Here is a 24249-nt window from a genome sequence, read left to right as displayed (position 1 = left end):
CCCTGGCTGGTCTGAAAAGCCATAAGGTTGGTATTCTTGAAACCTAGTAGGTGAAGGGAGGTGGTTTATGATGTGGCCTGGGAAGGCAGCTAAGGAGCTAGGTCATGCAGTGTTCTGTGAGGTGAGAGTCCTCTCCTTGAACCATCCTATGCTAAGATGTTATTACTCCAAAGTTGTTCAGTGCACGTCAATGGGAAGCTGATACTGTGATAAATCCTAGCTCTGTGGAGGTAAAACTCGCCATAGGCCACAGAGGACTTGATGGGACACATTGTAGGATTGATAATGGGAAGAACACAGTCTCGTTAATATTCATTTTTTTTGGCTTAGGCGATGATCTCACAGTATTTGGGATTGTTTACGGGCAGAGTGTCCCTGATGTTCTGTTTTTAAAAGCTGGATTTACAACCAAAGAGGAATGGCATTAAGTCCTATTCCCCCAGCGATGGCACAGGAGGTCTGAGTCTGATCATTTCCCTGAGGGTGCTGAATGGATGTTAATAATAACAAAGAAGAAAAGAGATCCCAGACCATTAGAGTCTCCCAGATATTAACTCTTATTATGAATATTAACACTATTAGCACTGATTTTTTTAAATATTCATACACACAACAACAACGACAACAACAACAATGTATTTTGAGCCAGGAGAAGACCATCTTTCCTAAATTCAGATTCTGTTAACTTCCTCAATTCCAAAAGCCAGCCCCAAATGAATCTAGCCTTAAATTTTTTTTTAACGTTTATTTATTTTTTAGAGAGAGAGAGAGAGAGAGAGAGGGAGAGAGAATGAGTGAGAGTGCTTGCACGCAGGGGAGGGTCATAAAGAGAGGGGACAGAGGATCTGAAGTGGGCTCTGTGTTGACAGCAAAGAGCCCAAAGTGGGGCTCAAACTCATAAACCATGAGATCATGACCTGAGCCGAAGTTGGATGCTTAACCGACTGAGCCACCTGGGCTCCCTAAAACTGTTAGACTTTTTATAGATAGCATCAAACAACTCTTTACTCTCCGTGACTTTATGAAACCCTGCCTTTGAAATCTTCCCTTTGCCGGGCCGTCCAATCTTGATACAATGACCGTTTGCCTTGTCTTAATTAACATTCCCCTGCTTTGAAAGATATCTGTTCAACAAAACCCTAAACCTCATCAATATCCTTGACCTTGTCCTCTCCTCTGCTAAGTTCTACTCAGATTCCACTGTGATGCTGGAAAGCAATAAACTCAGCCTTGTCTTGTTAGCAGATTGTTTTAGTAGTATTTGGGGGGGAGGGTGGTCAGGATTCAACAGGTACAAAGCAAACTCCCTTTGTGTGGTTACCTTACATGAACAGGTTGGACCTTGCCTCCACAATGTGGTTTGGATGTTGAGACTGATGAGGCCACATGCCAAGAGGGTGTGAAGAGTTTAGTACTCATACAGCGAGGCTTTCTGGGAGTGCGGGACAGGCTCCTACACAGGTCTGATAATGGCTTGAGAAAGCACACAGAACTTTTAGGGCATTCATGGTGGGAGGGGCTGTACATGGGTTAGATCTTGAATGGTTTGCACTTCCCATTGGTGCTAATGATAGGAGCACTTATACTTCTTTAACCACCCAGATGTGGGGCAGGAGGGGAAGAGGGTGTGGTGGGGCTTGAAATCCGTCAGTGGTCAGACACCAAACATGGAGTCAGACCCTGCATTACACCTCTACTCAACCCCTCCCCTTTCCCCTCTCTGTCCCCTTCAGCATCTAAAGAATACATGAATGGTCTACCCACACGTATGAAGGATAGCGAGGGGATACAATACATTGAAAGTTGTTACACTCAACATTCATAAGAATTCAGTAGAAATACTAGTATGTAGTACTAACTTTAGAAACAAAATACTAAACTGTGTGGTGGTGGACAGACCCTAAGGTGAACCCCAGTGACCTACCTTCTGCTATCAATGCCCTTTTTATAATCCCCTCCCCTTGAGTAGAAACAGACCCTACAACTTCTAGAATATGGCGAAGGTCAATGTATTTTTCAGAAGCCATCAGGATCCCAAAGAAGTTGATTATGAGTTAATCAAAAGGGAAATTATTGTTGGTGGACCTGACAGTCAGTGAAAACCTTGAAAAAAGGGATGAGGCCCTTTCTGATGGAAAGGGAGACTCCCCTTGCTGGCTCTGAAGACGTAAGGTGCCATTTGTGAGAGAGTCCATGGAGAAAGCCATGTGGCTGGGAGCTGTTGGAGGCCTCTGGGCACTGAGATTTGCCTCTGGCCGACATCCGTCAAGGAATTGGGGAGCTCAGTCATACGACCACCAGGAGATACATTTTGCCAACAGCCTGTGTGAACTTGGGAGTGGATTCTTCCCAGTCAAGCCTCCAGATGAGAATGTAGCCCAGCCATTTCAGCCTGGCGAGACTATGAGCAGAGGACCAGGCTGAGCTATGCCTGAAATCCAGACCCACCAAAACTGTGAGATAGTAAATGTGAGTTGTTTAAAGCCGTGAAGTTTGTGGCCATTTGTTCCACAGTGATAAACAACTGACGCATGCGTATTAAAGTAATAGTTTATCCTCTCAAGGTAAAGAACGGAAACATCTCCTTAAATTGCCGTGAAGACATAAGAACGAAAGCAATTGTGTATTTGGTGTATTTTAGTGTATTTACCAGGATGGCCTCATTATACACAAATGGGTTGGCCACTGTCTCAGTACCTTCTGTATTCCACTCTCTAAGGAATACTGTCTTTCCTGACCAGGTTTTCCCTTGCCATCAAGTCCTCATTACCTTGAGTGCAATGTAGGCAGGCAGCCAGGAGCGCCTGGCCTTCCGACTCAGTTCACAGATGCCACAAATATTACCTACCTGTAATGGGAAGACTAATCACACAACGACTGTTGGGTCCATTCCAGTCTTACAACCTTCTAAATTATTTGCCTCAGAACATAACCCCTAAGAATCGTTTCCAGATATATGGCACCATAAAACATAACCTGAATTAACTTGGCCGACAGCTTCCTACCCTGTAGCTGGATGTTTGCTAGCTAGTATTTGCACAACTCATTACTACCGTTTTGTGGGTTTAGACAATGTAGCGTTCATTTCTCCTCGTGATTAGCATTTTATTTAGATGCAATCTTTTCTCTGTTATCTGGCACAATTCCTCGGGCAGAGGCTTGGGGCAGTTCCTTACTATATAGTTGTTTATGGGGTGGGTGAAGTTCCTGTGGCTGCCTTCGGGGTTGCCTAAGGCAATGACTATGTATTCTGGAATAAGTCAGAGCTTCTAGTCTTTCTTTCTCTTCAGACTCCACCTGCTTGGGGAAATAGTAAGCTTTTCCTCTTGGAATTTTTTCTTTTTTTCGTTTGCAAGGGCACCCGCCCCCACCTTATCAATCTGCCCAGCATTATTGTGATAGACACTACGTGAAAACATAGCTTAAAGCTTCCTTTGCTCATTTGAAATGATAGATATCCTTACTCTCATTCAAGAGAATAATTTCTAGAGAAGGTAAGGGCAGACTACATGTTCAATAAAATTACGAGTGGGTCAAAGTCCGCTTGGTGACAGAATAGTTCTAAGGGTTGGATTTCTGAGGTCAAGGTCTCAGCGGGTTTCTTCTGAGGCTTCTCTTCCTGGCTTGTGGCTGGCCACCCATCTCACTATGCCCTCATGTAGCTCTTGTTCAGTGTGTGTGCATATCCGTGTTCTAATCGCCTCTTATGAAAATACCAGTCATGTAAGAATAGGAGCCACTCTAACGACCTCGTTTTGACTTAATTACTGCTTAAAATTCTGATGTCCCAATGCAGTCACATCCTGAGGCACTAAGGGTTAAGGGCTTCAATGTATGAGTTGGGGAAGGCACAGTTTAGCCCATAGCAGCATCCTACTTGGAATTCGACTTCACCACTATTATAAAAAGTGGCCCTGGAGGTGGAGGAACCCCTGGAAACATCTGAAGTAACAGGTACAGAATTGGTCTTCAGGGATGGCCAAAGTCCCCCTTGGACAGTGAGTCAAGGATGGCCCACGGCCATTCTCAGAGGTTGGATCAATGCAGCCAAAGCCAATACCAGTTTTCTTCAAGACCCAAGAAAAGGCAGTAGAAACTCAGAATTATGATTTTCTTCTAGGACATTCCAGAGGCAGGCTGGTGTCCCTGAAGAAATTTGGAAGCTTCACGTGGTAATGGTAGGTGGGAGGGTCTTACAAGAGAATGGTGGATGGAACCCGGGACCACGTCCTCTACCCTAGTACTCGTGCAGAGATATGGGCAGTGGAGATGAAAGCGATTCAAAGTGCCACAGGCAAAAATAACCAGACAGCCACGTGGTTAGGAAGCAGAAGTACTACAGACACATAGTGAGACAAGGGCTGCCCAGGAGACTCAACCCAGGAGTCCAGAACAGCGGGCCTAGATGCTAAAGCACGATAGGATACTCTTCTTCTGCAAGATGGAGAGACAGATGAGCTTCTCTTGGAGGGGAACCAGAAAGCTCATGGACAATATTAAATACCGCTGAAAGGAATTTTTGATTTGTAGCAGTATTGTGATGTCTTTGTGATGCAAGGCTGCTTTTAGGAAGTTTCTGCCCTTCGGGGTTCGCCTCAGAATGCAAAAGTTTAGGAGGGAAGCCTTTCTCTCCGAGATGTATGAACGGTTCCCAAGCGCCCAGGTTGGCATGTATGACATGCTCAGTGTAGGACAGACCTAGACTAAGAGCAGAGGAGGGTCAGGACGCTTTCCTCTTTCCCAGTGACAGTACCTCCTTCATAGAGTACGAGGACTGAGCAAGTTAGCTTCTCTTGATTCAAATCCCCCAAACAAGCAAGGAGAGCCTCTATCTTTTTGGATCAAAAGCCTGTGGACTTCACATCCCTGATAACACTCCTTTTAGGGTGAGGATGCAGTTACGACACACCAAAGGGGAACTTTCTAGGCTAATAACCTACGGTGCCCCATGGTATGTCTGCATGAGAACAAACATCACACGGTGTAGAGTTTCATGAGCAGAATGTGTCAGACACCTGAGAATGGAGACCTTCTACATCACATAACTTAACCATCAAGAGGGGTATCTAGGGATGGTTATATCAACATACCTTATTTTTCTTCTAGGAAATTCTTTCTCAGTGGGAGAAACCTATACCAGTAAATAACCTTGTTATTTGTTTCAGGAATTTCCCAGATCAATTTATCCAAACACCAGATACCTCAAGCAGCCCCCTTTCTGGGTGTTGGATCATCTAGCAGGGTAAGTTACTGGTTTATCATCCCACAGTTTGCCTATTGAGACTTGCTTTGAAACCCTGGTTGAGCTGTGCTTCCAATCCTAAACGAATATACTGTGAACTTGGCCCAATCCCAGTTAAATCCCTGCATAGGAAGACATGCTTGAAACCTCTGGAGTCCAGACTCTGAAACCCTATAAATATTCAGTGTGATCTCGCCCTTCTGAGACACATTTTACTCTGTCAAGATGGCGCCCTTCCTCACTGCACTTGGTAATAAACTTGGCTTTGCTTGATCAACGGAAAATTCTGGCAGTCTTTCTAGAGAGTTGGCAGTTGACGTGCCCCCAAATTAGTTTCTAATGAAAAGTTAAGACCTTGGATGGCTTCTTAGGTCCGTTTTCTACCTGAACACTTTGGCCGGGTATGAGACACCTCATAGGAAATATCAGAAATGTGAAGGAATCTACTTTTGCCTTCCTTGGATCTTTTCCTGTAGAGAGTGTCACCTTCTTAAAAAGCAAATGGAATCAAATGGCACCTTAAAGTGGTCCCGATGTCCTTAGGATTCCTGCATGCTTTGCTGTCAGCCCATCCCAGCATCTATGCCTAGGACTGAAGGACTGAGGTGGGCAGAGGCACCTGTCACCATATGTTTATTGTGTTCTCAGGTCAAGTCTGAGGAAAGGTGTGGCCAGTTGGGATCTGCTGAGGGTTGATCTTGAATTGGGTGTTGGCTACGTGGGGGCAGGGGCGGAGCTCAATTCTCAGCTTCCCTTGCTGGCCTCAGGGGCCTCAAAAGGTCATGAATCTGACCACCATCACAGAATGCTCCCATTCATCTCTGGTCTTTAGCCTCCTATGATGCCAGACTCTCCTTAAGTCCCCAGATTTCTGGGGTCCACTTTTAGGGATGTTTTCCACAGGGATCAAGTGATTTGTGAATGACTCCCTGAGCACTCACTGGCAACAACACCAACAACCTAAGGCAGAAAGAGAAGAAAGAGAAGACCTTCTCCTGTAATTTTTATATGAATCAGGACACTTTTTGGCTGTGGATAACACACATTCGACTCAAAGTGCCTTCAAGAAATGACATTTACCATCTGTGACAGTGGAAGCCCGGAGTGCCAAGAATGTTCCCCACTGTGGTTGCCAGACAGCTGTTGGAGTCTGCATAGCACATCCTCAAATAATGTCTAAAAGTAGGAAGATATGTGTAGGGAAGTAAAACTCCCCTGGATTTCTCAGTGCTCCTATGTAAAGTCTGACCTCCTAAGACTCTTCACAAATTTGGACAATGGGTTCTACAACCATCTGGCTAATGGCTGTTGATAGATGAACAGATAAGGACAATGTGGTCGAGGCCTACGATAAAGTGTTCTTCAGCCTTAAAAAGGAAGGAAATCCTGCCATCTGCTGCAACGTGGATGAACCTTAAGGACATTATATAAAGTGAAATAAGCCAGCCACAGAAGGACAAATATTACACGATTCCACGCACGTGAAGTATCTAAGGTGGTCATACCCCCAGAAAACAGAGCAGAATGGTGGCTACCAGGGTTTTCTGGGAGGAGAAAACGGGAGTTAGGGTTCAACGGGTACAAAGTTTCTGTTCAGCAAGATGAGTAAGAGATCGGCTGTACCACACGGTGCCTCCCCGTAACCGCATACGGTGTGCACTGAAAACTTTGTTAAGAGAGGAGAGCTCGTATTACGTGTTCTAACCGTGGTAAAAAAAAGAAATAAGAAAGAAAAAATGGACAGTCTTTCTAGCATTCAGAAGCAACCTTCCCGCCTTTCTCAGCCAATACTTACCCGACACCTTGAAACCCAGTATCTTTAATTAATAAATCTTTTTTTTTTCTAATTTGGCCCTCATTTGGATATCATTACAAGAAATGTACCCTTTTCCATCTGGCTTCAACATATATGTTGTTCAGCATCAGATATGTGAGATCATCCACACTCCATTCTCGTTGCTGTGTATCATTCCCCTGTATAAATATACCAACTTCATACATCTTACTGTTGATGGATATTTGAGTTGTTTCCAGCTTTTGGCTGCTACAAACAGCACGCGGCTGTGGAATAACAGCACATAGCGGCTCTGATTGACCTTGTAGGTACATGTGATCATCTGATGAAAACACAAAAAGAAAATGAAAAAAACTCAAAGGGATTTTCAAACTTTTCTTCTCCTCAAACACCCCAGTGGTTACAGCCCAGAGTAGGAGTCTAGGGTAAGCCCTCCCTGGGTACTAGGAAGACTGGAGATGCCACCTGCCTAGGTTTTATATTCCAAGGGGAAGGAGCCCTGGAACACCCCCAAGGTCTTAAATGCAGGGACACGCCTGGGGTTATCTGGCTTCTGGGAGAGATTTTATTTATCTACCAAGGGCTGGAGTTGGAGGGATCATTTAAGGAGGCGGAGCTGCCTCCTTTTCTTCATTAACAGGGAAAAATCCTTTCTCGTTGTGCCCCTTCTATGGGCTATCAGGCCGTGAGTGCAGGAAAGCTTCCCCATAGACGGTCACCGTGCTGCATCTTGGCTCAGCACTGAGGCAGGGGCAGACATGTATTCTTTACTACGAAGTGTTTCTTTTTTTTTTTTTTAAATTTTTTTTCAACATTTTTTATTTATTTTTGGGACAGAGAGAGACAGAGCATGAACGGGGGAGGGGCAGACAGAGAGGGAGACACAGAATCGGAAACAGGCTCCAGGCTCCGAGCCATCAGCCCAGAGCCTGACGCGGGGCTCGAACTCACGGACCGCGAGATCGTGACCTGGCTGAAGTCGGACACTTAACCGACTGCGCCACCCAGGCGCCCCCCACTACGAAGTGTTTCTTAAGAAACCTGAGTCTGACCCAGAACATCTTCTGTGTGCACTTAGGATAAAATGAATAAAAACAAATACTAAGAACGTAACAGTAGAGTATAGTAGCCCTTCTACTTCGTTTTCTCTTCATGGGGGAATTTTTTCCCCCCTAAAATCCTCTCCTGCAGAATTTCCCTTAGCTCTCCTTGAGAGCACCTGGATTATAAACCCAATCCTGGCCGAGAAGGTGTCTCTGGCACTTGTAGCCTCTTTGCTGGAGGCAGCACCCGCCAACAAGGGGAAGGGACACAGAAAGGACTGCTGTGCAGGCGATCAACATCAGTTCCACGTATAGTCGATCTCAACGGTGACATATGTGGTCTTCCAATAAAGTCTATGTTTTTAGTCACTTTTAGAAAATGTACTGCCTTCTGTCCGTGGCTCGACGATACTGAATTTGATTACCCCTTCCGATTTAACTTGTATTACGTTGAAAATTACATGAGCAATAGTTAATCTGACAGAAGAATACGATATTGATGGAGACAGTGAGTGGCAAGGCAGTCGCTCCTCTGGAAAACGTCCAGGCTGGTTGCAAGCCTTCTGGGCTCCGAGCTTGCAAAACCAAGCCAAGGATCTACTTGCTCTCATGACAGCTGCTTTCTGCCTGCAGCTAAGGTCAGTCCACTAAACCGGGACTAACTTCTAGCAGTTAAAATACCGTTACTGCGTGAGAGAGACATATGTCTTTCTATCAGAACCAAATGGTTCACCCAATAGATTATTTATGTAGGCACTGAGAATGGTGCTATCGTTGAAGGATATGTGAGGGATTCCCTGCTCTCTGACTACGATCAGCAGCCCACACAAATCGCTAGGTTTATGTTCCCCTTGGTGATGGCTGTGTTTCTCACGGGGGAAGAGTAGGGAAGGTTTCACGTCTCCTCTGCTGAACTAAAACAAAGACACGGGTAACCTAGGATACACACACACACACACACACACACACACACACGCACACACGCTGTCTCACATGCACACACTCTCACACACTCCCTGTATTCCAAGCCACCAAAGAGAAGGGCAGTGCTGTGGCCTGATGTATCCAGTTTGCATATATTCTAGAATTTCCCAGTTTTGTTTCCCCTTGTTACTTAGATCTGAATATAGTACACTGACTGTAATTTGGACAGACCAGAAGAGAACAGACTATCGTCCCCCTTTTCTGAAAAACATAATTCTGCGGATGCAACTTAATTTAAAATGTATTCTCGGATGCTTCATATTGTGTCTGGAAGCTCCCAAGACCTGTAGGTTTTGTTTTATAATTCTCATTGCTACTGTTAAGCCTGTCTCCCAAATGAAATTCAGGCTGGTGGTCAGGTTTGGGGCTTTAGCTTGGGTATCGTCTCCCTCTCTCCCTCTCTCCCTCCCCTCTCCCCCCACCCTCCCCCTCTACCTTTCCCACCCACTCCCTCTTCGTTTCTTGTCCCCTTTTCTTTCCCTCTTCCTTTTTCTCCCTCCCTCTGTCCCTCACTCTTTCCCTCCCTCTCCCTCCCCTTTAATGGATTTCTTTCTCTTCCCCTTTAACTGGTTTCTCCTTGATCTCTCTCCAATAACCCAGACTCAAATTCACCTGCTAAACGTCTTTTGCAGTTCTAACTGGTTTCTACAGCATCACATTTTGTAATTATTACCCACCAACTGTCCATGTGCTCACTTGGACAGAGCTCCTGACCGATAAGTTGCAAGATGAAGTAATGAATGCCGGTTCTAGACCAAAACTTCTGAGAGCTGGTGCCTGCCTCTTACTGCCAAAGTGACCATGGGTGCCTTGTCTTCCAGAGGGTGCAGAAGCATTGAGTACTGGTTATATAATTAAATTTCTCATCATTTGAATAGTTTTATGTGTCTATAGTCAAATGTACTAAAATGCTTTATTACATCAAGCCCAACCACTAACCATAATGTATCGATCTAGTCCTTTAATGGTTGTATAATGTGATTTATTCTTAGTAGAATGTTTTAAATGAATGCAGGTATTTAGTTAATGCCAAAGGACGTTTTCCTCTCAAAACTGAAAATATTTCTGGTAGAAGGGTTGGATAAATACATTAAGCAGTAAATGGTTCCTTTGATTTGTTTTTGGCTCTCCTCCATAATTGTTAGAATTCTACTTAACATTCTGAGCCGTCTATAAAGACTCATGAGTTCCAAGAGCTGAAGAGTTAGCCTCTTTCAGTTGAGATTATGATTCATCAATAAAAATGTTACATGCTAATAGTTTCTAGATTGATTACCATCACATAAAAGACCACATTAGGTTGCAATCATCTATAAGTACATCATATAGTATGAAGCACTGTTTGGGCAACAAGGTGACACTTTCCAATTTCTCAAATTATTGCATGATATCCTTTCACCTAAATCATTGCTCTTTACAGTGAGGGAAAACCAAGAAGAAAAGAAAAGAAACTCTCAATGCTTAGCTTATTATCCAAAGTTGTATCATCATATCTATTTGTGGGATACTATACCAACTTCTTTTTTTTAATACTCAGCCTATCACAGATGATAGAACTAAATTTGCTGAACTGATTGGAGGGACGAAATATGAGAAAAATAAACAATCGCTTCTATTGTTTGTCTTCAAGTATCTTCACCGGGCCATTGCGTTGTGACCGAAAACTGGTTAGGAATAGTGTTTTCCGAAGATTGGACGTTGTAAGGCAGCCATATTACTAACCTTATTGGCCAAGGTAAGAGAAGCAAACACTCACTGAGTGTTTAATCACTCTCCATAGGTGAACTCGTTATTCTCCATCAGATCGTTTGGCTCTGCAGTCATCTCATTCCTGCACTGGTGATTCTCATTCCAGCACCTTCCTTGTAAAGGTTGTCATCTATGGCTCTTTTCTGGCCACAGTGGCAGAGCTGAACTGTTGCTACAGTGATCACGTGGTTGCAAGTCTTAAAATATTTACTATTTGGCCTTTACAGAAAATGTTTGCCAAGACCTGGTTTAGATAAAGTTCATGGGGTCTAGAACGAAAATGGTATTCTTAGATTCACTCTGTTTTGGTTTTCATGACGTGGCACAACACGTTCCCCCATGACCTGCCATTTCTCTAAATCTCAGTCCAAAACAAATCATTCTCCTCACCATGGAGCATGTTGTTTCCAACTCAGTTAGCCTTAGTTGAAGTTAAGAGAAGAGACAGACGTCTAGTTATCACTGTGTCAAATACTATGAGAATTCTTAAAAGCATACGACCAAAGTACCAGGTTTTAGGTTGCAAAATAGCTCATCTGGGACCAGAACGGGGGAAGGAGTTTGGATGCACTTTTTTAGGATTGGGTTCTGAATATCACTGAGTCGTAAGGCGGGCCACCCCATTTCGCCTTTACTGGAAAACAAGGAGCATCGCCAAGAAGCCGTCAGCATCTCCTTTTTCTCCCCCGCCCCCAACAAACTGAGCCTAATACAAACAGCTCAATTCCAACATCTATATTCCAGCTCAGTATTTCTCAGCTTTCTCTTTACCCTGTGGAAAAAAGAGCTGCCGATGTAAACAATGAATCTGATGGCTAGCTCTAAAACAAAATCATTTTCTCCTCTTGAAGTCCTTTGCAAATTATCTCATCTTATGATCCCCTTTTGCTTTATGCTGGGTCTCAGCAAATGAGGTGAATTTAAAAGGGGGTCTGGAAAGCCAGTAGCTTCAGGGACTTTAGCCACCTTGAAGGAAGGGATGTTCAGTATGGCTCAGGAGGTCAGAGCTTGTTGGAGCTGGAGGAGAAACGGCTTCCTTCTACCTTCCGCTGTCTCCTGTGCCTCTGCAAGGAAGATGGGTGTGAGTGATGGGTTTAAGGAAGAACTTGCCTGAAGGACAATGTTTCTCTGGAAACGACTGGAAAGAATCTTTAAGGATGGTTGGGAATTCTGATCTTGAAAGTTCTCTCAACATAGGATCCCAGCCCTCTGCCTTAGAAGGTTTGGCTATAGGGGGTGCCTGGGTGGCTCAGATGGTTGAGCATCCAACTCTTGATTTCAGATCAGATCACGATCCCAGGATCATGGGACCAAGCCCCGTGTAGGACTCTACCCTGTGCATGGAGCCTGCTTAGGATTCTCTCTCTTTCACCCTCTATCTCCCTCCCTCTCCCCACTCACACATGTGCGTGTTCTTTCTCTACAATACTAATAATAACAAAAGAAGGTTTGGCTGTAGAGTTTTTTACAGTCAGGGTAGGGATGGGTGTGTGTGTGGATACTTTCAGTTTGCTGGCTCTGGACTAAGACTTTGACAACGATTGAGCTGTCCAGATGTAATGATCTTTAAGCAAAAAGGCACAGGGACACCTTGGCTTATCGCCAACAGGACAGGCACGATCCCTGGGCCGGAAGGTGGCTGCTAGAGTGGACTTCACTCTCAGTGTCTTAGTTTCCTAGAACTGCTGAACAAGTTACCACAAGATGGGTGGCTAAAGGAGTAGAGATGTATTCTCTGACAGTTTGGGAGGCTAGAAGTCCAAAATCAGAGTCAGCAGGTGGGCTGTTTTGGAGGTTCTGAGGGAGAACCCATTTCCATGCCTCTCTCAGCTTCTGGTGCTTACCAGCAATCTTTGGAATTCCTTGGCTTGAAGATGCATCATCCCAACATCTACTTCTGTCTTCTCATGGAGGTCTCCTCCTTTGGGTGTCTGCGCTATGTCCAAAGTTCCTTCTTGTAATGACACCAGGCAATTGAGTAGAGCCCACCCCAGTCCATCTTTTTTGTTTTGTTTTGTTTTTTTAAGTTTTATTTATTTACATCCAAGTGAGTTAACATATAGGGTAATAATGGTTTCAGGAGGAGAGTCCAGTGATTCATCATTTACATACGATGCCCAGTGCTCATCCCAACAAGTGCTCTCCTTAATGCCCGTCATCATTTAGCCCATCTCCCCACCTAACACCCCTCCAGCAACCCTGAGTTTGTTCTCTGTATTTAAGAGGCTCTTATGGTTTGCCTCCCTGTCTGTTTTGATCTTACTTTTCCCTTCCCTTCCCCTAGGTCCACTTGTTGAGTTTCTTAAATTCCACATATGAGTGAAATCATATGATGTCTGTCTTTCTCTGACTTATTTCACTTCGCATAATACATTCTAGTTCCATCCACGTTGTCACAAATGGCAAGATTTCATTCTTCCTGATCGCTGAGAAACATTCCATTGTACGTATATCACATCTTTTTTATCCATTCATCAGTCGATGGACGTTTGGGTTCTTTCCATACTTTGGCTATTGTCGATAGCGCTGCTATAAACATGGGGGTGCATGTGTCCTTTCGAAACAGCGCACCTGTATCCCGTGGATAAATGCCTAGTAGTGCAATTGCTGGCTCGTAGGGTAGTTCTATTTTTAATTTTTTGAGGACCCTCCATACTGTTCTCCAGAGTGGTTGCACCAGCTTGCATTCCCACCAGCAGTGCAAGAGGGTTCCCTTTCTCTGAATCCTTATCAACGTCTGTTGTTTCCTGAGCTGTTAATTTTAGCCATTCTGAGAGGTGTGAGGTGGTATCTCATTGTTTAATTTATATTTCCCTGAAGATGGGTAATGTTGAGCGTCTTCTCCTGTGTCTGTAGCCATCGGAATGTCTTCTTTGGAAAAGTGTCTATTCATATTTTCTGTCCATTTCCTAACTGGGTTGTTTGTTTTTTGGGTTTTGAGTTTGATAAGTTCTTTACAGATTTTGGGTACTAACGCTTTATCTGATTTGTCGGTTGAAAATATCTTCTCTCATTCCATCACTTGCCTTTTAGTTCTGTTGATTGTTTCCTTCACTGTGCAGAAGTTCTTTATTTTGATGAGGTCCCAGTAGTTCAAGTTTGCTTTTGTTTCTCTTGCCTCTGGAGACATGCTTAGTAAGAAGTTGCTGCAGCTGAGGTCAAAGAGGTTGTTGCCTGTTTTCTCCTCTAGGATTTTGATGGTTTCCTGTCTCACATTTAGGTCTTTCATCCATTTTGAGTTTAATTTTGTGTATGGTATAAGAAAGTGGCCCAGGTTCATTCTTCTGCATGTGGTGTCCAGCTTTCCCAACACCATTTGCTTTAGAGACTGTCTTTTTTCCATTGAATAGTCTTTCCTGCTTCATCAAAGATTAGTTGGCCATAAATTTGTGGGTCTGTTTCTGGGTCCTCTATTCTGTTCCATTGATCTATGTGTCTGTTTTTGAACCAGTGCCATACTGTCTTGATGATTACAGCTTTGTAATATAACTTGGAGTCCGGAATTATGATGTGTCCAGCTTTGGTTTTCTTTTTCAACATTACTTTGGCTATTTGGGGTCTTATCTGGTTCCATACAAATTTTAGAATCGTTTGCTCTAGCTCTGTGAGAATGCTGGTGCTATTTTGATGGAGATTTCATTGAATGTGTAGATTTCTTTGGGTAGTGTGGACATTTTAATGATATTTATTCTTCTAATCCATGCGCATGGGATGTTTGACCTCACCTTAACTTGATTATACCGGCAAAGACCCTTCTTCCAAATAAGGTCACATTCATAGGTACCAGGAGTTAGGACTTGAACATAATCTTTTTTGGGGACACAATTCTACTCACTATACTTAGCATGGCTTTTTCAGGGAGGTCTATGCTGGCAAGCCAGACAGTTTCTCCTTCAATCTTCCATAGAAATCCCATATATCACTTGCCGTGCCTGGTTCTGGGACCCAACACAACTGGAAAGTCACTCTCCCCTCCTGTGACACTCTCTGCCTCACTCTTACTCCATGTTTCCCTCACTTCTTTACCCCATGAGGTTGGGTCTGGGGTCTGGCCAGAAGCCCCTGAGTTGCCATCAGCCGATATCTTTCTGTTGATTGCCCTCTTGGGTTTAGAGAAAGCAGCAGACTCTAAGGGTGACTTGAGATTCTAAAGACTTTGCCCAACAACTGCAACTTTCACTTCATGGGTTATGGTCTATATTTTGCAATAAGTAAAAGAAGGAATCATGAGTGGTGGCAGCAAGTCTGGTGTTTGGGTTTCTGCACTGAGTCTAAAGGCCACAAAGAAATCTGGGAGGAGAGGTGACTGCAGTGGACATCTGCAGAGTGTTCCAGAACTCATGGTTCCTCCAAAAGGTGCAGGTGCACACAGACACCAAGCCATCAGTAGGCTCTTTATGCGAGGCTTCAGGGAGTGACCAAAAGGACAGCTGATTTAGGAATCCTAATTGGTGAACAGGCCCTGTTATGGCACAATGTGGAAAGAAACACTGTGGTCTTGTCCTTCACAGAAGGAAGAACAAGCTTGCATTCTAGTCTGATTTAAAGTTGAGAGCTAGAGGTCCAGCTCAACTTTACCACTCACCAGCCATGGCTTTCAGAAAGGAGTTGGTGGAGGTATACACAGATGTCTCACTTTATAGATGGAGCAAATGTAGAGTAAGGTCTCCCCACGGGGCTGCAGTGGACGGGAGCCCTGTTCCAGGACTAGCGCTGGTTTTTCCCGCCACTCCATTGCCTTCTTTCACAGGAAGGGCTGGGAAGGCCGTGGGCTGGAGTGGAGTTGAAACCCCTGCTTGATGGTACCCATCGTGATTTTTTTCGTGTGAAACAACAGCAAAGCAGCAGTAAACAAAAGGCTTTTTAAGATTGAAAAGTGAAAAACACAGATGAAGTATTTATTGGATCCCATGGAAATTAACAGGTAACAATGCTAACCCGCCGGGTCCTTCCCTTCCCCATTCCCAAACAAAATGAAACTGTGCTGGCATCCACCCATGTTTGAAAAACTGAATTGAACCAGACAGGTGAGCAAGTAGACAGAACTTGAGGGTGTTACCTTAACCCTTGAACCAGCCTGGACCTGCTGACTATCTAGCTCTTTCGTCATCCGTGAAATGGGCATAAAAGAGGTGTTGGCCTCGTAGGACCTTGCCGAGTGATACACACAGAGTTCTTAGAGCATCACATGGCTCATAGCACACGCTCATTGTTGTGGTTGTTGTTATGAAGTGAGAAACCTCTTTATATCCCTCACACATACCAGAGCCTCTTACTTAAAAGATTTCTGGGGGTGCCTGGGTGGCTCAGTCGGTTGAGTGTCCGACTTCAGCTCAGGTCACGATCTCGCGGTCCGTGAGTTCGAGCCCCGCGTCGGGCTCTGGGCTGACGGCTCAGAGCCTGGAGCCTGCTTCCGATTCTGTGTCTCCCTCTCTCTCTGCCCCTCCCCTGTTCATGCTCTGTCTCTCTCTGTCTCAAAAATAAAAAAAATTTAAAAAAAAGTTAAAAAAAATTAAATAAAAGATTTCTGTCCACTCTTCCTTCGTTGATTATGTTTGTTTACTTTCATATTGTAAAAATAATATTTGCTCTCAGTGAAAATTAGAAAAAGTGTAAAAAAAATCACGCATGAGCTCTGTTTTTTATTGTACTTTCATATTTTATTTTATTATTTTTTAAAAAAATATTTTTATTATTTTTGAGACAGAGAGAGACAGGGCATGAGCAGGGGAGGGGCAGAGAGAGAGGGGCACAGAGAATCCGAAGTAAGCTCCAGGCTCTGAGCTGTCAGCACAGAGCCCGATGCAGGGCTTGAACTCACGAACCGTGAGATCATGACCTGGGCCGAAGTCGGACACTTAACCAACTGGGCCACCCAGTTGGTGGCTCATACTTTCATATTTTAAACATGCATACACATCATTATTTTCATAAAATTGGGATCTTACAACCGTTTTGTATGCTTATTTTTAAATTTAGTATTACGTTCTGAGAATTTTTTGATGTCATCGGATATCTTTTGCAAACGAGCATGATTGGAAGCACACGGTGCCATGTGAGGATGCAGGCGGAGGTTGGGGTGATGCTTCTACAAACCACTGGATGCCAAGGATTGCCACTAAACCCCCAGGAGTCAGGAGAGAGGAAGGAACAATGCTCTCTTCCACTCTCAGGCGCAACTAACCCTGCTGACACTTTGATTTTGACTTCTCGCCTCCAGAACTGTTCCGATTCAAGGACGATACGACATCACAAGATCACTTGAACTCCATTGTGATAGGGCCCGCAAAGAGCTGAACGGAGGGGGGGTCGTCAACGACGTCAGCTGCTCTCCATCGCACATTCACCTTGCGAAGCACACCGACCAAGAAGGTAGATAGTAAGTTAGCCCATTCTTTATCTTCTGTCTTCCTGACAATGAAGACACATTTTAAAACTAGAAGATCAAGCAATTATACCACCAAGCAAACCAACAAAACCAAGAACGGCCAGAGGTAGAGGAGGTAACATCCGGACGATATGGAGAACCTTCGTTGTGTTTCCGTGGCAGGGTCCAATTGCATTTGTTTTTGCATGGATAGGTGGCTGTATTTTAAGCTCCCTACTCTCCCTCTTTCTGCCTCCTCTGATGTGAATCAATAGCCATGGATGGTGTCTGTGTCTTTCTGGAATTTTTAGAGTTTTCCATTGGTTCAGCCTATAGAGGTTTTGCATATTTTTTGGCAGATTTCTGGATACTTGATTTTTTTAGTTGATAATTTATTTAAATTTTATTTTGAAACTCTTTGTCACTGGTATATAGAAATATTATGGGTATCTATATATCTACACTATATATAGAAATATATATACACGCATATATTTGTATAAACACATATATGAACACACACATATATATGTATTTCCAACACATTTAAAAAACAATTTTTTTAATGTTTATATATTTTTGAGAGAGAGAGAGAGAGAGAGAGAGAGGGAGAGAGAGAGAGAGAGAGAGGTCTCTTTGAGAGAGACCAAGTTTGAGTGGAGGAGGGGCAGAGAGAGAGGGAGACACAGAATTCCCTCTCAGGCTCCAGGCTCCGAGCTGTCAGCACAGAGCCTAATGCGGGGCTCAAACTCACAGCCATAAAATCACAACCTGAACCGAAGTCAGACGCTCAGCCAACTGAGCCACCCAGGCACCCCTCTCCAACACATTTTTAAAGTATTACTAATTCTATTAAATTGTCTGTAGACTTATTTGGATTTTTTACTTATATTATCTTATTATCTGTGGTTATTGAGGATTTTGTTTCTCATTATACCATTCTTAAAGTTTCATTTTTTTCTCTTGCTTTGATATAATGCATAATATCCCCATTGGTGAGTAGAAACTGTGACTGAAATCACTAAATAGAAATTGTGTCCACTTGTTTTTATCTGGATCCCAGAGCAAGGCGTACAGTGTTTTAATATTAGGGGTTTCACAGATACACTTTATCGGAAAAGCAGATGCCTTCTTCTTTTTCTAATTTGCTATGTTTTTTTTTAAACAAACTGGTATTACATGCATTGAACATTTTTTCTGCATCTGTTGAGATGATTGTATTTTTTAAATTATTAATGTAGTTGATTACATTAGTTGACATTCAATTGTTAAACCAAATTGGCATTCCTCAAATAAACCAATTTTTTCATGACGTGTTAACAAAAATCAGCCCGATTTCCATTGCCTATAGATTAGTCTATGGGTTAGTGCCTCTCAAACTTGCGTGTGGCTACACGCCTTTCGGATCTGATTAACACAGACATGCTGATTCACTAGTTTTTGTCTGGGGCTGCAGGTTCTTTATGCAGCTTCCACATGATCCTGAAGCTGGTCCATGGACCACACTTTGAGAAGCAAGGCTATAGACATATGTGACTAGTGATTTATTGATAGATGTGTCAATTAATTTTTTTGACTTCTTAAAATAACTTTCTGATGAGCCTTGAATTTAAGTATTTTCCTATATTGAATTTAAATATTTTCCCATTGAATTGGTAGGTCAAAGACCTTAAAACTTACTGCCCAATGGTTCTTCTTTTTTTAACATTTATTTATTTTTGAGAGAGAGAGAGAGAGAGAGAGAGAGAGCACGAGCAGACGAGGGGCAAAGAGAGAGGGAGACACAGAATCCAAAGCAGGCTTCAGGTTCTGAGCTGTCAGCACAGAGCCCGATGTGGGGCTCAAACTTAAACTGTGGGATCATGACCTGAGCTGAAGTCAGACGCTTAACCAACTGAGCCACCCAGGTGTCCCAACTGTCCAATGCTTCTGACAAAGGATGTATACATTGTGGTCCCACCATCAATATTAAGATCTCCTCTACCTAGTAAATGGAAAGCTTTTAAAAACTGACTATGGGGATGGGGACAATTGCCTTCAGGTTATTGGCAGAATTCAGTTCCTTGGGACTATGGGATTGGGGTCACCATTTCCTTGCGGGCTGTTGGACGGTGACTGTCCTTAGCTCCTACAGGCCACCTGCATTTCTTTTCAGGTAACCTTCCTCCACCTTCAAGACGGCAATGATTATTGAGCCCTTCTGCCTTCTGCCACCAGCCAGAGAAAACTCACTACTTTTAAGGGCTCACGGGGTTACACTGCCCTCACCTCCGCCCCCAATTGTAAGCTCAGCTGTGCCAGGTAATATGGCATGATGTTATGATGGGGTCATCTTGTCATATTCACAGATTCTGGGAAGTGAGATAAGATAACTTTGGGGGGTCTATTTAGAAAGTCTGCCTACGATTCCATCCAAGTACAATTTGTCATTTTCTCATTGCTTTCTCTGTTTTAACCAGTTCTATTCCTCTGTGCCTCTGCATTCTCACATTCTCAACCCTGTTTTTGCCTTTGTATTTATCTCCTATGTCAGGGTTAATGACGTTCCTAAGGCAATCAGAATAAGAATGGAAACCCAGCAGACAGATTGTAAACTAAAAGTCGCTTTGATGACCAAGAGCATCACTTCTCCGAACATTTGTTAACAAAGTCTTTGGAGGATGAATAAATTTATGAGCTTCTGCTGTGAGGTTGAAATTTTTCTATTTGATTTTGAAGGTTCATTAGAGTGAAAATTTATGCACTGAGTGGAAGACCATTTCCCCAACGTGCCCAGGATCTGCTCTTTTCCAGGCAAAGAACCTTTCCAGATTTCTGAAAACTAGATCCAGAACAGTGAACTTATTGATGCAATTACCCGCCAGGTCAACTTAGCGCCCAAGGAAACCCTGCCTGTTAGGATTCAAACCATGCTGTCCTTGCAATGAGATGAGCCTGTCTTGACATCCTCAACTGGGGGTGGCATCACCACGTGCCACACATGATGGAAAAATGCCGTTGTGTTTCTTCCAAACGTAAAATTACAAAAATTCTCTTTGAAACAATTCTATTGGTCAATGCATTTGTTTTGGTTCCCCTGGAAGGGAGAAGCTTCCATGTAAAAGCATGTCTACTCTACCACGACTTCACCAAGTCAAAATTATTATTGAAGGAAACTTTGCTAGTTTGATAGATGAATAATGATGTTTCAATTTGAGTGAGGCACAAAGCATTTCAGGCTAATTACTCACGTATGTTTCTAGTTCTGATTCTGTTCTTGCCCATTTTGCACCGGGTTGTAAACATGTCATGGATTCAAAGTATCACTATTTTACCTGTGATATTTCTGATACGCATCTTGTCCTTTAACATTTTGCTTATTTTTGGACATAGGGACATTTCAAACTCTCATGAGGTAATTAAAAATGTTTTAGTGTTTATTTTTGAGAGAGAGACAGAGATAGAGCGTGAGCAGGGGAGGGGCAGAGAGAGAGGGAGACACAGTGTGAAGCAGGCTCCAGGCTCTTGAGCTGTCAGCACAGAGCCCGACGCGGGGCTTAAATTCATGAACCACGAGATCATGACCTGAGTTGAAGTTGGATGCTTAACTGACTGAGCCACCCAGGTGCCTCAAGATATATATATATATTTTTTAATTTGACATCTCTCATCATTTTTTTAAGCTCAGAAGTTCACTTTTTTATCACAAGATCAGGTACATTTGTTCCCCCCAGGCTTTTCATTATTGACTCTTTTTGACCAGGAATTTATTTTGAGGTATGGTGTGAGGTTGGGACGACACCCTCAACACCTGGGTGAGGACCCCTTTCAGCCATGCATGTCAGTCATTTTGAGAAGAAGTCTGATAAATTCAGTTGTCTCCATTTCTCTCCTTTCCCGGGAGCTTTGGCTCCAACGCCCTCAGTGATGGGAGCTCCGCTCTCCAGCTGACTCACCGCTTCCCATGTCCCTGTTGAGGACGCAGCTCTACCTGGCCAGGTTATCTCCCCTCCATTGCCATACAGGTGCTGGAAACTCAGATAGGGTCATGGCAGACTGCAGCAACCCTATGGAAGCTTGCAGCTCACAGCTATGAACATAAGAGCTGGATTTATGAACACCATAAATCAAAACTTTACATTCTCAGTCATTCTTTAGTGGAGCAGGACAGTGTTTTCAGAATTTGCGTGACTCCAAGCAGAAGAGTTCCTACATTTTGACATCCCAATGTTCTCTTAAGGCAAGGTAAGTATTGACGTATTCCTTGTACGCTCCTGCCTGTTTTCAGAGGTCCCTGAGGCTTCGAGATTTACTAAATAGTGAGGTTGGACCTACTTATTTTTAAGATTTTATTTTTAAAATAATTATATTCTTCAAAAAATTTTTTGATGTTATTTATTTATTTATTTATTCCTTCATTCATTTATTTGAGAGAGACAGCGCGAGTGGGGGAGGGGAAGAGAGAGAGGGGCACACAGAATCCGAAACAGGCTCCAGGCTCTGAGCTGTCAGCACAGAGCCCCGCATGGGGCTCGAACTCACGAACCACGAGATCATGACGCGAGCCGAAGTTGGACACCCAAATGACTGAGCCACCAGGCGTCCCTAAAATAACTATAGGTCCACTGGAATTTGCAAAGACAGTGAAGACAGATTCCATATAACGTTCATCCAATTTCCCCCAATGCTGACATTTTACATAACTGTTGTCCTATATCAAATCCAGGAAACTGACATCGGTACTGTGCGTGTGCAGTCCTTTGCTGTTTTATCACATGTGTAGGTTCCTGTGGCCGCCACCTCAATCAAGATACAAAATTGTTCCATCCACCCAGAGATCTCCCTCATGCTATCCCTTTATTGTTACACCTCATTCCCCTCCCCCCTCCATAACCCCTGCAAACACTAGTCTATTCTCCACCTCTGTGATTTTGTCATTTCAAGCATGTTACCCAAACGAAACCATACGGCATATGACCTCTTGAGATTGGCCGTGTTCACTCAGCATCCCACCCTTGAGATCCTTCCAAGTTGTTGCCTGTATGCACATTTCACGCCTTTTAATTGTTGACGAGTACTCCATGCTGTGGATGGACCTACCAGTCTGTTCAACCATTCACTTATTCAGGGACATTTTGGCGGTTTCCAGTTTGGGGCTACTATAAATACAACTGCTATGAAAATTCAAGTACAGCCAGCTTTTGTGTGGATGCAACTCTTCGTTTCTCTGGTTTCAACGTCCAGGGGTTCTACTGCTGGGTTGTCGGAGAAGCGTACATTCAGATTCTTGAATAAACTGCCAGATTATGTTCCAGAATGGTTGCACCATTTAATATGCTCACTTGCACTGTATGATATACCCAGTTTCTCCGTATCCTCACCAGCACCTGGTATTGTCACTACTTTTTCTTTTGGCCATGCTGGCAGGTGTGTGGTGATACCTCGTCCTGGTCTAATTTGAATTCCCCTGCGAGCTAATGATATTGAACATTTTGTCCTGTGCTTATTTGCCATCTCTATGGTCTCTTTGGTGAAATGTCTCTTCATGTCTTCTGCTTATTTTCCAATTGGATTGTTCGCTTTGTTACTGTTGACTTTTGAGAGTTCTTTATATATTCTAAACATGGGCCCTTTGTCGGATGTGTGGTTTGTGGATGTTTTTCTCACAGACTTCAGCTTGTCTTGTCATCATTTTAATGGGGACTTTCACAGAGAAGAAAGTTGGAATTTTAATGAGATTATTTTATTGATTTGTTCTCTTTTGCATTGTGTTTTTGACATCATGTCTAGAACTCTTTGCATATCCTTAGGTCATGGAGATTTTCTACTCTTATCCTCTAAACGTTTTCTAGTTTCACGTTTTACCTTTAAACCTATGTTCCCTTTGGGTTAGGTTTTGCATGTGGCGTGAACTTTAGTTGGGGTTCATTTTCCCTTGTCCATTGAACCCAAGTTGTTGTAGCATATTTGTTGAAAAGACTATCCTTCCTCCACTTAATTGCTTTTGCACCTGTATCAAAAGTTTTGAATTTTGCCTCTTGCAGAACACACAGCCCGCAGTTCAAAGTCAGATGTGGTGAAACCACCCATTCTGTGGTCTGAAACATCGCATCCAGGGACTAGCCACGCTGGGGCTCAGTGGTTGTCCTGTATACACTCTTGTTGGTGCTCAACGTGTCATGGAGAGAACCTCGCATCAAGAACAAGTTATTATCAAAGCTGAATACAACAGGCAATTTACTGGCAGGCTGGAGAGAGAGAGAGAGAGAGAGAGAGAGAGAGAGAGTTACAGTTTGTAGATGGGAGAAAGCATTCTTACTGAAACACGTTGCTTGAGGTGTAAGAGGCTTATGGGATCATCAAAGAGCCAGCTTGGGAACACTGGGTAGGTTCAGAAAAACACTGGTGCACGGTGAACCAGTCTTCAGGACGTAGCTTATAACCGGCGAGCCTTCTTCTACCGTAACCATGCGTATAGTCCTGATTCAGAAACAATAGAACTGTGGTTCGAAAATGCTGCTCACCCTAACATCTCCCCAGAGAAGTGACAAAAAGAGCCAACTCCAATCTTCTTTGCACAATGGCCGAACTGATGTCCAACTCACAAGCGGGATGCAGTTTATTTGCTTCAGTCATGGGACCACGGATTTTCTGAGTGATAAGCTGAGGCCACCCTAACATGAACTTCCACTTGGGAAACCACTCCTTCAAATGGAGCTGCAGTTGGCTTCCCCTTCCAGTTGACTTCTACTCCTTTGCACACATACCCTGCTCTGAACTTGGGGACACAGGACCGCTGCGTAGGGCAGGGATGGCCAGGGTGAAGGGCCTGCTTATTTTCTGCTGAGGGATTTGACTGAGTGTAAAACAAAATGGCTCCCGTGGCCTCTGGGGTCCAGAACACCGCCGGCTCCATGGAAACCACCAGCAGCCTCTTGCCCAGACCCAGACTGAATGTCTGTTTAAAACAGGCTCTCAGCAATAGTATACCTGGCTGAGAAATTAAAAATGTTTATGACCTGACAGGTGGTCGATTCAAGGACCTGAGTGCAATTTAATTCCCCAAGAAGGAAAACATGGGAAATAAGGG

At 43.6% G+C, this 24249-nt stretch overlaps 2 long non-coding RNA genes across 5 annotated transcripts in view; both read left to right on the top strand.

Annotated features, from left to right (window-relative positions):
* LOC122229898 overlaps positions 1-15729 on the top strand; it is a 35364-nt gene extending 19635 nt beyond the window's left edge. For all 3 annotated transcript variants that reach the window (XR_006207174.1, XR_006207173.1, XR_006207175.1), the window contains 3 exons: positions 5166-5242; positions 10695-10799; positions 15564-15729. This is a non-coding gene — a long non-coding RNA (uncharacterized LOC122229898). The remainder of the gene's footprint in view (positions 1-5165; positions 5243-10694; positions 10800-15563) is intronic.
* Positions 15730-17031: 1302 nt separating this feature from the next.
* LOC122229897 lies at positions 17032-20152 on the top strand. 2 transcript variants are annotated; one of them, XR_006207172.1, is made up of 3 exons: positions 17032-17185; positions 19336-19481; positions 19714-20152. It is a non-coding gene; the product is annotated as an uncharacterized LOC122229897 (long non-coding RNA). The 2 variants fall into 2 exon arrangements; XR_006207171.1 differs by having other exon boundaries at positions 17032-17192.
* The last annotated feature ends 4097 nt before the right edge of the window (positions 20153-24249 follow it).

Source organism: Panthera leo, chromosome C2 (genome assembly GCF_018350215.1).
Source record: "Panthera leo isolate Ple1 chromosome C2, P.leo_Ple1_pat1.1, whole genome shotgun sequence".
Lineage (NCBI taxonomy): Eukaryota > Metazoa > Chordata > Mammalia > Carnivora > Felidae > Panthera > Panthera leo.
The sequence above is the reverse complement of the archived record's forward strand: the minus strand, read 5'-3'. Positions and strand labels throughout refer to the sequence as shown.